The 12905-nt window shown below is 38.3% G+C and overlaps 1 protein-coding gene across 1 annotated transcript in view; it reads right to left on the bottom strand.

The window, feature by feature from the left end:
• The window catches only part of LOC109545546 (elongation of very long chain fatty acids protein AAEL008004), a 13608-nt gene extending 9824 nt beyond the window's left edge, over positions 1 to 3784 (bottom strand). Inside the window, exon 1 of the mRNA XM_019916309.2 lies at positions 3599 to 3784. The gene's annotated coding sequence lies outside the window, so the exon portion shown is untranslated. The remainder of the gene's footprint in view (positions 1 to 3598) is intronic.
• Positions 3785 to 12905: the final 9121 nt, after the last annotated feature.

Here is a 12905-nt window from a genome sequence, read left to right as displayed (position 1 = left end):
ATTTTTTGAACCAACGCCTACGCAACTAAAGGATGCGTTGGAGCGGTCATCAAGCGCGGATCAAACGCCTCCCAATGCATACGGGATTTTTTGTGCCCAATGAAACTTTCAAAAAATCTAGCTCAAGGTTTTCGCTTTTCAATGGTGTAACCATAATTTTTCCAGCTAGCCTGGGTTTTGGTAAATGAGAATTTTTGATCAAACAACTGTGCAATAAGAGTTGCTTTGGAGCGCAAACCGCAAAAGTCTTGATTAAAGCATCCGCCAATATTCACCAGATTTTTTTCAAAAAGTGCAACTCTCCAGTCATTTAATGTGAAGTTTTGTCGTCTCAATGCTGTAAGAAACGCTCTTGCCTCTAAGCTAGTTTTTGAAAAAACCCTACGCAACTAAGAGATGCTTTAAACTGCCCATCATTCAAACACTCGCCAATGCTCACCAGATTTGTCGAGAAATATGAAACTTTGTGCTCACTTAAATCGAAGTTTTCTCTTTTGATCAATGCAACAATGCAGCTCCGGTCTAAGCCAGTTTTTTGAAAATTAATTTTTGAAAATACAGCTAGGCAACTAAAAGAAAGTATTGGAGCACCCATTAACCGCAGAATCAAAGACCCGCCAAGGCCCACCAGATTTTTTGTGGAAAGTTCTGCCTTTAGGGCATTTAGAGCAAAGTGTTCGCTTTACAAAAATGTGCCAAGCACCTTTCTACCTAACGTAGTTTTGACAAAATTAATTTTCAAAAAACACCTACTCAATAAGAGATGCGTTGCGGCTCCCATCAAGTGGCGAATCAAACACCTAAACACAATGAAAGCACAAGTTTACATGGAAGAAATCGAGGTGTAGAAGAAATGAGTAAGAAGGATTTTTTTCCTAACATGTAGACTTGGGGAAAGAAGCGCAGCTAAATAAATGAGAAACAAGGAAGGGCAACAATTGGAAATTAAACAAAAACGAAAAAACTTGCCACTCTTGATTAATGCGGGCCTGATTTTTCTAGAAAAGTAGATTAGCAATGGCAACTTTTAAAATATCTGAAAACCTGCAGAAAATTGAAAACTCACTGAAGAAGCTTTAGCAATTGCATTATCCATTGGAACTTTGCATTAATAATACTCCTGCTGGTCTCCTTGATTATTCAATCAATTAGCTTTTGCTTTAGCCATTAGCTGACATCTTTTGCGCCTTAAAAGCTTAACCGCTAGGCAATCTAGTGAATATTTTAAAATTCCGAATCTAAATTATTTACGTTTTTAAAACAATGGCAAACTTTGAAGCGGAAGCGAGCGTCTCGAAATTGAGCAAAACCAAACCTTCCATCCGAAGGAATTTTCTTGAGATTCAATTGCAATGTCGTTCAACTGAAAGAACTGAGACAATTATTATATTTTCCAGTTTTTTTGCCTTATTAAACCGTGGTCGAAGCTAACCTATCAACCTTGTAGAGCCGACGCCAAGGAAAACTGCTTCCATAGGTGCATTCGCTCGCGATCCGTTTATTGAATTCTTGCATAAAAGCATTAAAAAGCTTCTGAACAAACTTAATTTAAAATTAATCTTTTCACTTTCTTTGATCGCTGCAAATTTTCATTCAGCCAATTTGCCGAAATTATTCGCCCAAGAATACTGGACTTTGGAAAATTAGAGGATAGATGATAATTCAATTAGTAATGTGCGGCTAACTGAGGTTGTTCTTAGATAATCAAGTTACAAAGTTGAGTTTTCCTTATGGTCGGTGTCGTCTCAGTTTGCGTGGCTAATGAAGATTTATATAATAATGTTGTGAATATTTGCGTGTTTAGGCAAGGTTTTAGATCAATATTCGCATATTGAACGATCACTAAAACTGCTGAGATTTTCGGGCGTAAAGCTCAGAAAAACTCACCAGTTTCTTTAATTGACATGGAAGGAATGTAAATTTAATATATTAGTTTTTTTTACAAAAATCTTCCATCACCCTGATGTTGACGATGTTAAAATAAACCTGTTATTCACTAGAATGATTTTCATTAATACTTTTTTCAAATACGCAAATGTAAACACGTTATTATTCACGTCAAAGATCGCCTTCCCCGGTTCAATGAGTTAAATTTTCCAAACAAATCACCAGCCAACTGATTTGAATTTAATTGGTCTAAGGAAAAATTGCGAAAATCAGCAGTCATTAAATTTTTTGTTTGTAACCGGAAAAATTCCCAATGTAAAAGAATTGTCTCGAAACCTTCCATCCAGGAAAGCGACTCAATTTAGAAACGTGCTGATTTTCATGCCTCACTTCGTAATTTTCAAATCAAACAACTCTGATTGCTCTGATTACTCCTATATATTTAAACAGCTGAAACAGGTAAGCCCACATTATTAAAAAGTAATTATCCGAAAATTACTAATCATCGTTACTGGCATTTGGCTTAAATCTACACGGTGTGATTTACAGAATCGCATTACTGCAATGCAAGTGATTTCTTCACTAAGTAATCTCTACCGGAATGTGTTTCAGCTCGTTAAAATCCCTTTTAGCTTCTATAAAAACAATGGCAATAAATTTAATTGCGTTTGCAACCTACACACATTTACTGCATGAAGAAATGTTTGATTTATGAATAATCATAAAATAAAATATTTGTAATATTTAAAGAACAATGCCCAATTTCGACCGATAAAATCCAGACAATGCCCCATGTGATTTGTTTGAATTTAATTCCGATTTTATTAACTTCTTATGTGTCTTCGATTAAAATCGCCTTTGGTAACTTGTTTAGCTGGGAACCTTTAATTTTGTTTAATCGGTTTCATTGGCGTGCGAATTTTTTGCGCAAATGTGTTACTTGCAACATAATTGGTGTACTTACATTTTAACACTTTTTCATTTACTGCACTTAAGTTAAACTGTGGTCATTTAGTAGTTTATTTTATGAATGAGTGACCAAAACATTTCAAATTTTCAGTGTTTTTGACTTGATTGTTAAAAAAATTTATTATAATCTTAGGTAGCAAAAAATCCTTTGAACTTGGAGAGTCTTTCTCATCAATTTCTCTGAGGGTGCTTGCGAAACGTCCAAACAAAGAAATTATTTTCCACGACTGCCAGAAAGCCCAAAAAGCCCATCGATTTCACGCCTTGGACGTAAAACTGTAACTATTTTGCTTTTTTGCGCGTGGGAAAACACGATCCTCAAACTCACTTGAACAAACGTTGGGTAAAATGATAAAAGCAGAACTCAAAAAAACATTGAACAATAATTTAAAGACATTGATAAACGTGTATCATTCGCCGCAAGGGCAACTTGAAGTAAATAAATGTGCCAAAAGGAAAATTGTTGATGCTTTAACAACTCGACTGCCTTGAAGCCATCTAGAAATCAACAAATAAATTTAGTTTATGTAGATTTTTATTTATTGGGCAGTTTTGAAAAGATTCAATGAAATATGATGAAGCGCCAAATCACTAGGACAGTGTTAATGCAAATAATGTTCCAGTTTTTGTACGGAAATTTAAAAAAACGACGAAACAAAAAATACATCAGCTCAAACGTTGCTTCTTGCCATTTAAAAATAAACATAAAACACTTTTTTTTAAATATTCGATATAAACTCACCAATTTAACGAAATTGCTGTTTTTTGTAACGATCCACCTCTGGACCAACACCCAAAGAAAAACCGATTGATACCCACAAGAAAGTACTCGATCCGAATCGCGCGGTGACTTAAGGAAAAAGTGAACGCGAATATTGGTTCTACGACTATACCTCAAGCGCACCACCGTTTTAATAAGCTTGGTACCCAATAGTTGTTAAGATTAATAGCCGGTGAATGGTACCCCTGCCAAAAATCTCTGCTGAGCTCGATGGGTGTTTCTGAGCTGGTAGAAATGGCGCTCTTAACAGCATCTTCGTTGCTGAAGGGTCCAGTGGACGAAAGTACCAACTTTGGGTACCATGATTCATTCTAGTCTATTCTGGGTTAGTTTGCAGATTTTTTGAGCAGATTTTCGGCATTTTGATTTCAGTTTTTAACTCATTTTTCTTCTCACAAACCCTTAATTTTCATTTTTTTGGTAAATGAAAAAGTCTGGCTCGTTTCCGAAAATAACGTTACTTTTGGCTCAAAAATATTCTTTTGCAGTCGGTGAAGTCGGCTTTCGACCGAAATTCGATTTTTCCTTGGTTTCAGTTTCAGTCCACAAAATTGGTTTTAAACGTCGCGGCTGTTCAACTTCCAAGAAAAAAAGCTTCTTGACTTGTTTGTGCACGCAAAACTTCAAAATCGCTTTTATTTACTACAAACTTTATGGCACAAAAGCTTATCAGGGTATCAGGAAGTATTTGGATCCTTCAGCATTTTGCTTAGAACAAAACTGGAAATTCTTGACAGACTAAAGAAGGTCGGTGAGTCTAATGTTTAGTTCAGCTCAATAGAGAGGCGGAGTTTCTCTTAATGTTGGTTCTTGACAATGGCAAATTCGCTCTCCGCGTGCGGAAGCACATCTAATACTTCAAACAAAATACTTTAAATTTTACGGCGATTAACTCATTTTCAAAATAGAACATCTGATTGTTCGCAAAGTTCTCGACAGATTCACTGTCTATAAGAAAATTTGTATTTGCAAGAGTTTGGAACGAAATGAGCTCTGATTCAGATAAAAAATAATTATTTCGGATCTGGATCTGATCTGATCTGAAAATTATGTAAAATTTGAGACAGTTTTGAGACAGACAAAAAATCGACTTCCACTTTGCAAAAATTTGCAGCAAAATCAAAATTTCACATGCGTGTTTTTTAAGCTCAATGCGTTTATAAAGTGTTTGGGTCAATAATAAGAAAGAAATCGTCCGCTAAAGATCGTGAACGCTAAAAACAATTAAAATGTGCCCAAAATGTCTATTATTTCCGATCTGAAACTTCTACCATGTGTTACAAAATGATGTAAAATTTAAGACATTTTGAGAAAATTTTCTTTTTCTCAAAAAATCGACCTTTACTATTGGAAAAATTTCGACCAAAAATGAAAATTTCACATGCGTGTTTTTTGAGCTCAATCGATTCCTTTCGACGTAAGAAGGTCACAAACATGCTTTTATAAAGTGTTTGGGTCAATAATAAGAAAGAAATCGTCGGATAAAGATCGTGAACGCTCAAAAATCCCTTAAACTGTGCCGAAAATGTCTACTATTTCGGATCTAAAACTTCTACCATGTTTTTCAATGAGTTCGATGCATTCCTCGCRTYCRTRARYTGAAAATGATGTAAAATTTARGWCRTTTTRARAARATTTTTAWTTTTTCRAAAAATCGACMYCCACCCTTGGAAAAATWTCGACCAAAAATCAAAATTTTACATGCGTGTTTKTTGAGCTCAATCGATTCCTTTCGACGTAAGARRGTCACAARTATGCRTTTATAAAGTGTTTGGGTCAATAATAAGRAAGAAATCGTCSGCTAAAGATCGTGAACGCTCAAAAAACACTTWAAAWGKGCSGAAAATGTCTATTATTTCSGATCTGAAACTTCTACCATGYTTTTCAATGTGTTTGATGCATTCCTCGCRTCCGTGAGWTGAAAAYGATGTAAAATTTARGACATYTTRAGAAAATKTTMWTTTTYTMAAAAAATCGACCTCCACCCTTRGAAAAATTTCGACCAAAAATCAAAWTTTYACWTGCSTGTTTTTTGAGCTCAATCGATTCCTTTCGACGTAAGRAGGTCACAAATATGCGTTTATAAAGTGTTTGRGTCAATAATAAGGAAGAAATCGTCGGCTAAAGATCGTGAACGCTCAAAAAACACTTAAAATGTGCCGAAAATGTCTATTATTTCGGATCTGAAACTTCCACCATGTTTTTCAATGTGTTTGATAAATTTCTCGCGTCCGTGAGTTGAAAATGATGTAAAATTTAGGACATTTTAAGAACATTTTAATTTTTTCAAAAAATCGACCTCCACCCTTGGAAAAATTTGGACCAAAAATCAAAATTTTACATGCGTGTTTTTTGCGCTCAATCGATTCCTGTCGGCGTAAGAAGGTCAGAAATATGCGTTTATAAAGTGTTTGGGTCAATAATAAGAAAGAAATCGCGGGCTAAAGATCATGAACGCTCAAAAAACACTTAAAATGTGCCGAAAATGTCTATTATTTCCGATCTGAAACTTATACCGTGTTTTTCAATGTGTTTGATGCATTCCTCCCGTCCGTGAGATGAAAATGATGTAAAATTTAAGACATTTTGAGAAAATTTTCTTTTTTTCAAAAAATCGACCTCCACCCTTGGAAAAATTTCGAGCAAAAATTAAAATTTTACATGCGTGTTTTTTGAGCTCAATCGATTCCTTTCGACGTAAGGAGGTCACAAATATGCATTTATAAAGTGTCTGGGTCAATAATAAGAAAGAAATCGTCGGCTAAAGATCGTGAACGTTCAAAAAACACTTAAAATGTGCCAAAAATGTCTATTATTTCCGATCTGAAACTTCTACCATGTTTTTCAATGTGTTTGATGCATTCCTCTCGTCCGTGAGTTGAAAATGATGTAAAATTTAGGACATTTTAAGAACATTTTAATTTTTTCAAAAAATCGACCTCCACCCTTGGAAAAATTTCGAGCATAAAATTAAAATTTTAGATGCGTGTTTTTTGAGCTCAATCGATTCCTTTCGACGTAAGAAGGTCACAAATATGCGTTTATAAAGTGTTTGGGTCAGTAATAAGGAAGAAATCGTCGGCTAAAGATCGTGAACGCTCAAAAAACACTTAAAATGGCCATGTTTTTCAATGTGTTCGATGCATTCCTCGCATCCGTGAGATGAAAATGACGTAAAATTTAAGGCAATTTGGGAAAATTTGAGAAAATCTCCCCTTGGAAAAATTTCGACCAAAGATGAAAATTTCACATGCGTACTACTCTGTCTTTTTCTGAGATAACTGGAAACTTTTGAGAAATGATGTTCTACGACCGGAAGAACGCACTTTCATGGCCTATCCAGAAGTAACAACTAGATCTCTGTTACTCTAACGATTCTCTAAATATGAGTCATAGACTAACGGCGGTTTAACATCTCCTGAGACAATTAGCAACTAGATGTTCAATAAACTAAAAATCCAAACCAATCAAACTGAAAAAGCGGTTCATCCCTAGGAGTCTTGATCGCATTGCACCGATCTATCGGACGAGAAAAACTGGTTAGACCGGATTATCTCCCACGTTGAGTCAAAGTTGAGTGTTTGTGCTAAATACATCAGAAATTGAGGGGCAATTGATGATTATTTTTCCGCGGAGGTGGCCAAGTCGGGCGTCGCACGTCGCCTGAGACCGGCCACACTTCCACGTTCCCACGACGCGTCCCTCACCCCTCACTCGACGGACTCGCGTTCCTCGGCCCACACTAAAAGACCGGCACAAAAGATTAAAAAAGCTCACGGACGTGATGGATTTTTGTTCATGATCCGACTCTTTTTCCAGCCAGTGGCAACACTTTCAAATTTTACCAAAAAATCCCCATTTTCGTCCAAATGTGAGCCATTGAAGTGCCACAAGAACATCAACCACATCAATTCTCTAGTTCATCAAACAAGCCTAGTTGAGCCAAGGCAATGAGATTTTAGACAAACTTTCAGGAGAAGACGTTCATTCAACCTTCCAGTTCAAATGCAGTGTTTTCCAGTTGAGACCCGCACCCACTGGCTGGAACTGGAACAAACCAGTTCACCCCACCCTCAACTGGATAAACCAGTTTGGTCCAGGAAAAACCAGTTCGTTGGCGTATATAGTAGAGAAACCTACTCGAAATGCGCACGTCTATGGGTTTTGAGCAGGAATACCTACCGTGATGCTGCATGGACCATTCAGCAGGATCGGCGATCGGCAGCATCTCCGGCAGGGGGAGGGCGGGGTCACTGCAACTTGTGGAGGCCAGACACGAGCGGCAACTACTCAAAGACCGGAGGAATTCGGCTAAAGTCGGACAAAGATCAACTGGACTGAAGCATTTCTTTGCCCCAAATTCTCCTAAAGACCACCTTGCAGTAGCTCAAAGCGCGTGCAAAATAGCAAAAATTGCTCATTACAAGAGACAACTAGAAAATCGACTGTAGAAGATTTCAACTCCGCACTTAAGCTTTTCAGCTTTGAAGCACTTTTAACTCAACTCCAGATATATCTGCATCTAGATCGCTAATTAGAGTCGAATTTACCTGATAACTCAAGGGAAAAAACCCGGCTTGTATCACCCTGTGCGCAGGTAATCTCTTAACAAGACCTTCCATTAGCGGCTAATTGGATGCAGTCCGTTCTTTCCAAGAAGCGGCGATCGGGATCGGCCGAAAGGATGTTAAAGAAGGAGGCGTGGATGGCAAACCGGATAGGCGCTGTTATGGGAGTCTCTGATAATTAGCTCCAGAATTAGTCAGACTGGCAGCGAAAAAATCGGTTAAAATTCTTGAAGAACAACTGGAGATTTCCAACACTGCGCAAAAGGATCATCCTGTGCCAACAAAAAGCTATTTCAACCTCTTGGCGAACAATTAGAGCCTTTAGCTAGAGAGGACTACAAAGGACGAAGGTAAATCAGCCACTAAACACAAAAAAGAGGTTGGAGAAACAACAAGCAAAAAAGTCATCCTTTGACCACAAAAAAACTATTGAGTAACCGTTAGAGCCTTTCGCTTGAAAGCTTGATATTGGGCAAGCCAACGGCCACAAGGAACGAGAGTTAATCAACCGCTGAAGAAAAAAATGTTGAAAAACCTCGAAACCCTACACCGAGCAAAAGGACGCTAACGAAGCATCGAAAATTCGAGCCATCGGCAAATTGGGCAGGAATTTTTTAATCTGCTGGCGACTTTGGGACCATCAAGTAAGTAAGTGTAAACCTTATGAAACCCGATACAAAGAAAGTAGCGATGAAACTCGAACAGCGCCCTAAACTGCTGGTTGTCCATGGAGAGAATTATGCGCTTCAGATGCTTGATCCTCCAGGCTTCAAGGGAAATTAATGAAGAATTTTCCTGTTAAAATCGCGAAATCGAAAAAAGTCGTAAAAGTACCGCGACCAACTTACGGGTTTGGTTGCTTCGGACAGTTTTAGTACCTTGATGCCGATACAATTCCGAGAATTTCAGTCGCAATTTGAGCGGGTTTCGGCACTGCCCTCTAATTAATAGCTTCATTATTGAAGCGAATACGAGCGGATAAGATGAAAAGCTACAAGTCGCCGCGCGCTTTTGTTAAGCTCGGTTTTGTGCCATCCGCGTCCACTCTTGCATCAAATTTCTCGCTGAAACATTCATACGGAACGAGAGTTTTTTCCTCCTTCTAGTCTTTTGCCATTTATTATCCCGTGGGCTAATTTGATTGGGGATTTTAGCGTTTTTATTCAAGCTGTTTTGAATCTTTGGTTTTTGAATTCTCAGACGATACCCGAGTGTATTTTCTGTAATTAAACAAACGTTGTTATCTACACTTGTCGACGTTTCGCCTATATTTTTATCGGCGTAAAAAATACGCAGCTAACAGTTCATCTGAACATCAGAACTTTCAGCCGCCGATTTATAAAATTGCTTCACAGTTTCCTTCCTGCTTCCGGTTTGCTTTGCAGCCCTGAATTGTCTTGAAGCGCCCCATTTTTCCTACGTAAATTGGGGGAAAAACAAATGCCCAAAAACGATTAAAAAGTGTCGGAGAGATTGCGGGTGGACGGAGTTGGTTTGGCGTAAAACGCCTCGAAATCAGTCGCTTTTGTACCGTCGGCAGATTCGTAGTCTCGATTATGTTTGGCTACGGACCGACGACGAATCGCTGACGAATACCGTTTTAACAAGCAGGAGAACAGCAAGATTCTCGGGTGTTTCGCATCCAACTTTTAGGATTTGATTGGAGGAAACCTGCGTTTTCCCAGACAGTTTTCAACACTTTATAGGCAAAGAAATTCTGTTTTGGGGACAGAATTATTTCTTGTATAAATAATGAGTTCCCCCCAAAAAAGCCGTTTTTTTACTCACTAACTAGACTCTCTCTCTTGTTTTCTTTCGGTTGTGTGAGTGAGTGTGTGTGTGTGTGTTGGTTGGTGTGTGTCGGTCGGTCCAAGTAACCCAACAATTCGGTCGATTTTGTGTTCCAACGTAGCAGGAGAACAGATGAAACTGGAAAGAACTGATCGAGGTTCAATCGCTCTTCTCCGACAACCAGCCCTGGTTAAAAACCACTTCCAGTTTTTCCCCTTCATTTTTCCCACTCATCCAAGCAAGAAGGATTGAAAACAATTCCGTCAAACAACTAAAAATGCCCTCGATCCGACAACGATCATGGACGTCAGGCGAATTTGACTATTTTCCAACCAAGAGGCCAGAAGTTGCATGGCAAAGTTCCTCGGACGGCGATCGAGATCTTGAGCGGCTGCACAAAAACCCACCCAAACAGTCTGGACTCCTGATAGTCAAAAACTCTTTCCTTGGCGGACTTCCCGTTTTACAACTGGTCCCGTCCTTAATTCCGTTAATTTTTGACTAATTGTCGTCTCCAACCAACTACCTGCCTCCTACCTACTCACTACTGAAATTAATTGGCCAATTTTAACCTGCCGCCTGCAGGGTATTTCTAGATTGGTTGCTTTCGAGCTTTCGGCAATGTTGTCACGTTTTCTTACTCCTGCTGAAAACCAACAGAACAGAGGATGCAAAAGAAAACCTGCACCTTATTTAGAAGCTTTCTAGTAGAAGTTTCGAGCTTTCACCCCCAACAGTCTTTTACTTTTGGTAAATTGCACTGATTTAAAAGCTAATTTTCAAAATGCCCACGGATCGCTATAAACAAGGAAACTTCCTCTCAGAACTCACTTGTAGTTTTTGGCCACAAAAACAGCAGGAGCAGGAAAAACTCATTTGAAAACGCCCGTTTATTTATGACCGAAAAGCGCTTCAAAGAATGGCAAAACTTCGATCAAGCAAGCAGTGACAACGTTGTGGTGTAACCATCCTGCTGAATTCTGCTCAGTTAATCGAGCTCTCCATTCACTTCTGCTCTCCTGCTGGAAAAAACGGCTGCAACCAACGGTTTTCCATCGTGTCGCAGTCGCAAAACCGCTCGCTCTCATAACGTTTATGCGAAAAGATCTCCTGCTGCCTCAAGTTTGCAAAACTCCTGTTCTACAAAAGTGCTTTTTGAGGAAAAGAAGTTTGGATGATTTTAAGCAAAGAATGATTGTCCAACCAGTTAACATGGACAAAATGTGATTTGTTATTGAGATGGCAACAGTGACTTAATTAACTCACATGGAGTTTCTAGCAAGGTCCCGTGGACTCATACTATGGAACTGAAATCGATCTTCTGCATACAAACGCCGATAAATCTGCAGAAATTATTGCAGTTTCTGAAGAAACTGATCAGCAAAACTTGGCAATTTGATCAGGAAAACTCAAAAACTACTACAAAGTTTTGTAATCTTCCTCTCGAGGAAACGCGCCCAAAAACGACTAATAGGAAAACTAAATAAAAACCTCAATCCTTTGCGTTATTAATAAAACGCAGATGACACAAGTCTGCTAATAAATATTTGCATTGTCAGGAGAAGAACAGTTCGTATACTTACTTAATCGTGTGTGCTTATCGATAAGAATAGTACGTGCGTACAGCAGAATCCACCTTGATCCGAAAGAATTAAAAATAAATGAAGCAAATAGAGGTTTTTGGGAATTTTTTAAAGCCACTGAAAAATTGTATGGAAAGTCAATACTGAACGCAGATAAGACGGTCTGAGGTGAGAATAAAGCGGCACTCTGCCAGGTTGTACTGGAGTTTGTTTAGTCAAAAGACAATATTGACTTCCTTTGCTTAGTCGCCTATCTCAGGACAGGTTGATAAAGTGATTATCAATCTGTTACATTGGCTGTATTACTTCCATTAAACTAGCTCAATTGGCAATATTTACTCTAGATAGATACAGAACGGGTTCAGCTGTACAGGGTGATTCAGGAAGAAAAACCCATTTTTCCCAGTATATGCAGAATCTCTGGGTATATACTGGGAAAAATGGGTTTTTCTGGGCGATTTTATCCGAACAATCCTCCTGATCGAGTCTCGGAACCACTAAATATATTTGCTTAAAGTGTGTATAATCGCTTAAATACATTCAGATGCTATTAACACCGAGATTCAAATTCAGGCTCAATTTGCCCAGAACTCATTCGTATGGGAATCGGGTAATTAGCGCAAAGGCTCTAATTAGCTGCATGTTCCCGACCACGCAAGTGTCCGATAACAATGTTTGACAAATTTCCTGCTACTGAGAAACTGGAAATTACACAGGGAAAGTTGGAAAATTTGCAATTTTTCCCTGGAACACTCTGTACAATGATTGCGGGGTTTCAATTCAACGCTAATTAAATGTCTGCAAAACTGTGATTAAACCGTGCACTTGCTCGCAGTGGAGTTCTGGAAAACAGCATAAATTGTATTTAACTTCCACATAAAAACTTTCAAGGAAAAAATGACGGGGAAAGTGCTGGTAAATTGTTTGTTTTCGGGAAAAACGCTCTGGCAACTTTTCTCTTTTTTATAAGGACATAATTCAACACTGTTTCTCCATAGATGGAGGTTCATGTTCACTGAATTCAAAAAAATATTTTTAGGGCCGAATTTATCGACATGTTCAAAAGCGAATTGGAAAATTTGCATGTTTGGAAACCGAACTTTTGAATTTTCTGGACTTTCAGACACGAGTGTCTTTTGCAGTGTGGAACTTCCAAGTTATACATTGCTCCTTATTAGGAGTTATACATTTTCAAAAAAAGCACAAATGCGCGAAAGCTCCCATTTTTCATACAAAGTTTTCAAAGTCCGAAAAAATCAGAACTTTGGACGATTTGAGTGCATTTTTCAGCACCTTTAGGCTCAACTGTGGTTTGTATGCTCGGAG

This window comes from Dendroctonus ponderosae, unplaced genomic scaffold, assembly GCF_020466585.1.
Source record: "Dendroctonus ponderosae isolate FM_Combo_2020 unplaced genomic scaffold, Dpon_F_20191213v2 Dpon_F_20191213_5, whole genome shotgun sequence".
In the NCBI taxonomy this organism is placed as follows: domain Eukaryota; kingdom Metazoa; phylum Arthropoda; class Insecta; order Coleoptera; family Curculionidae; genus Dendroctonus; species Dendroctonus ponderosae.
The sequence above is the reverse complement of the archived record's forward strand: the minus strand, read 5'-3'. Positions and strand labels throughout refer to the sequence as shown.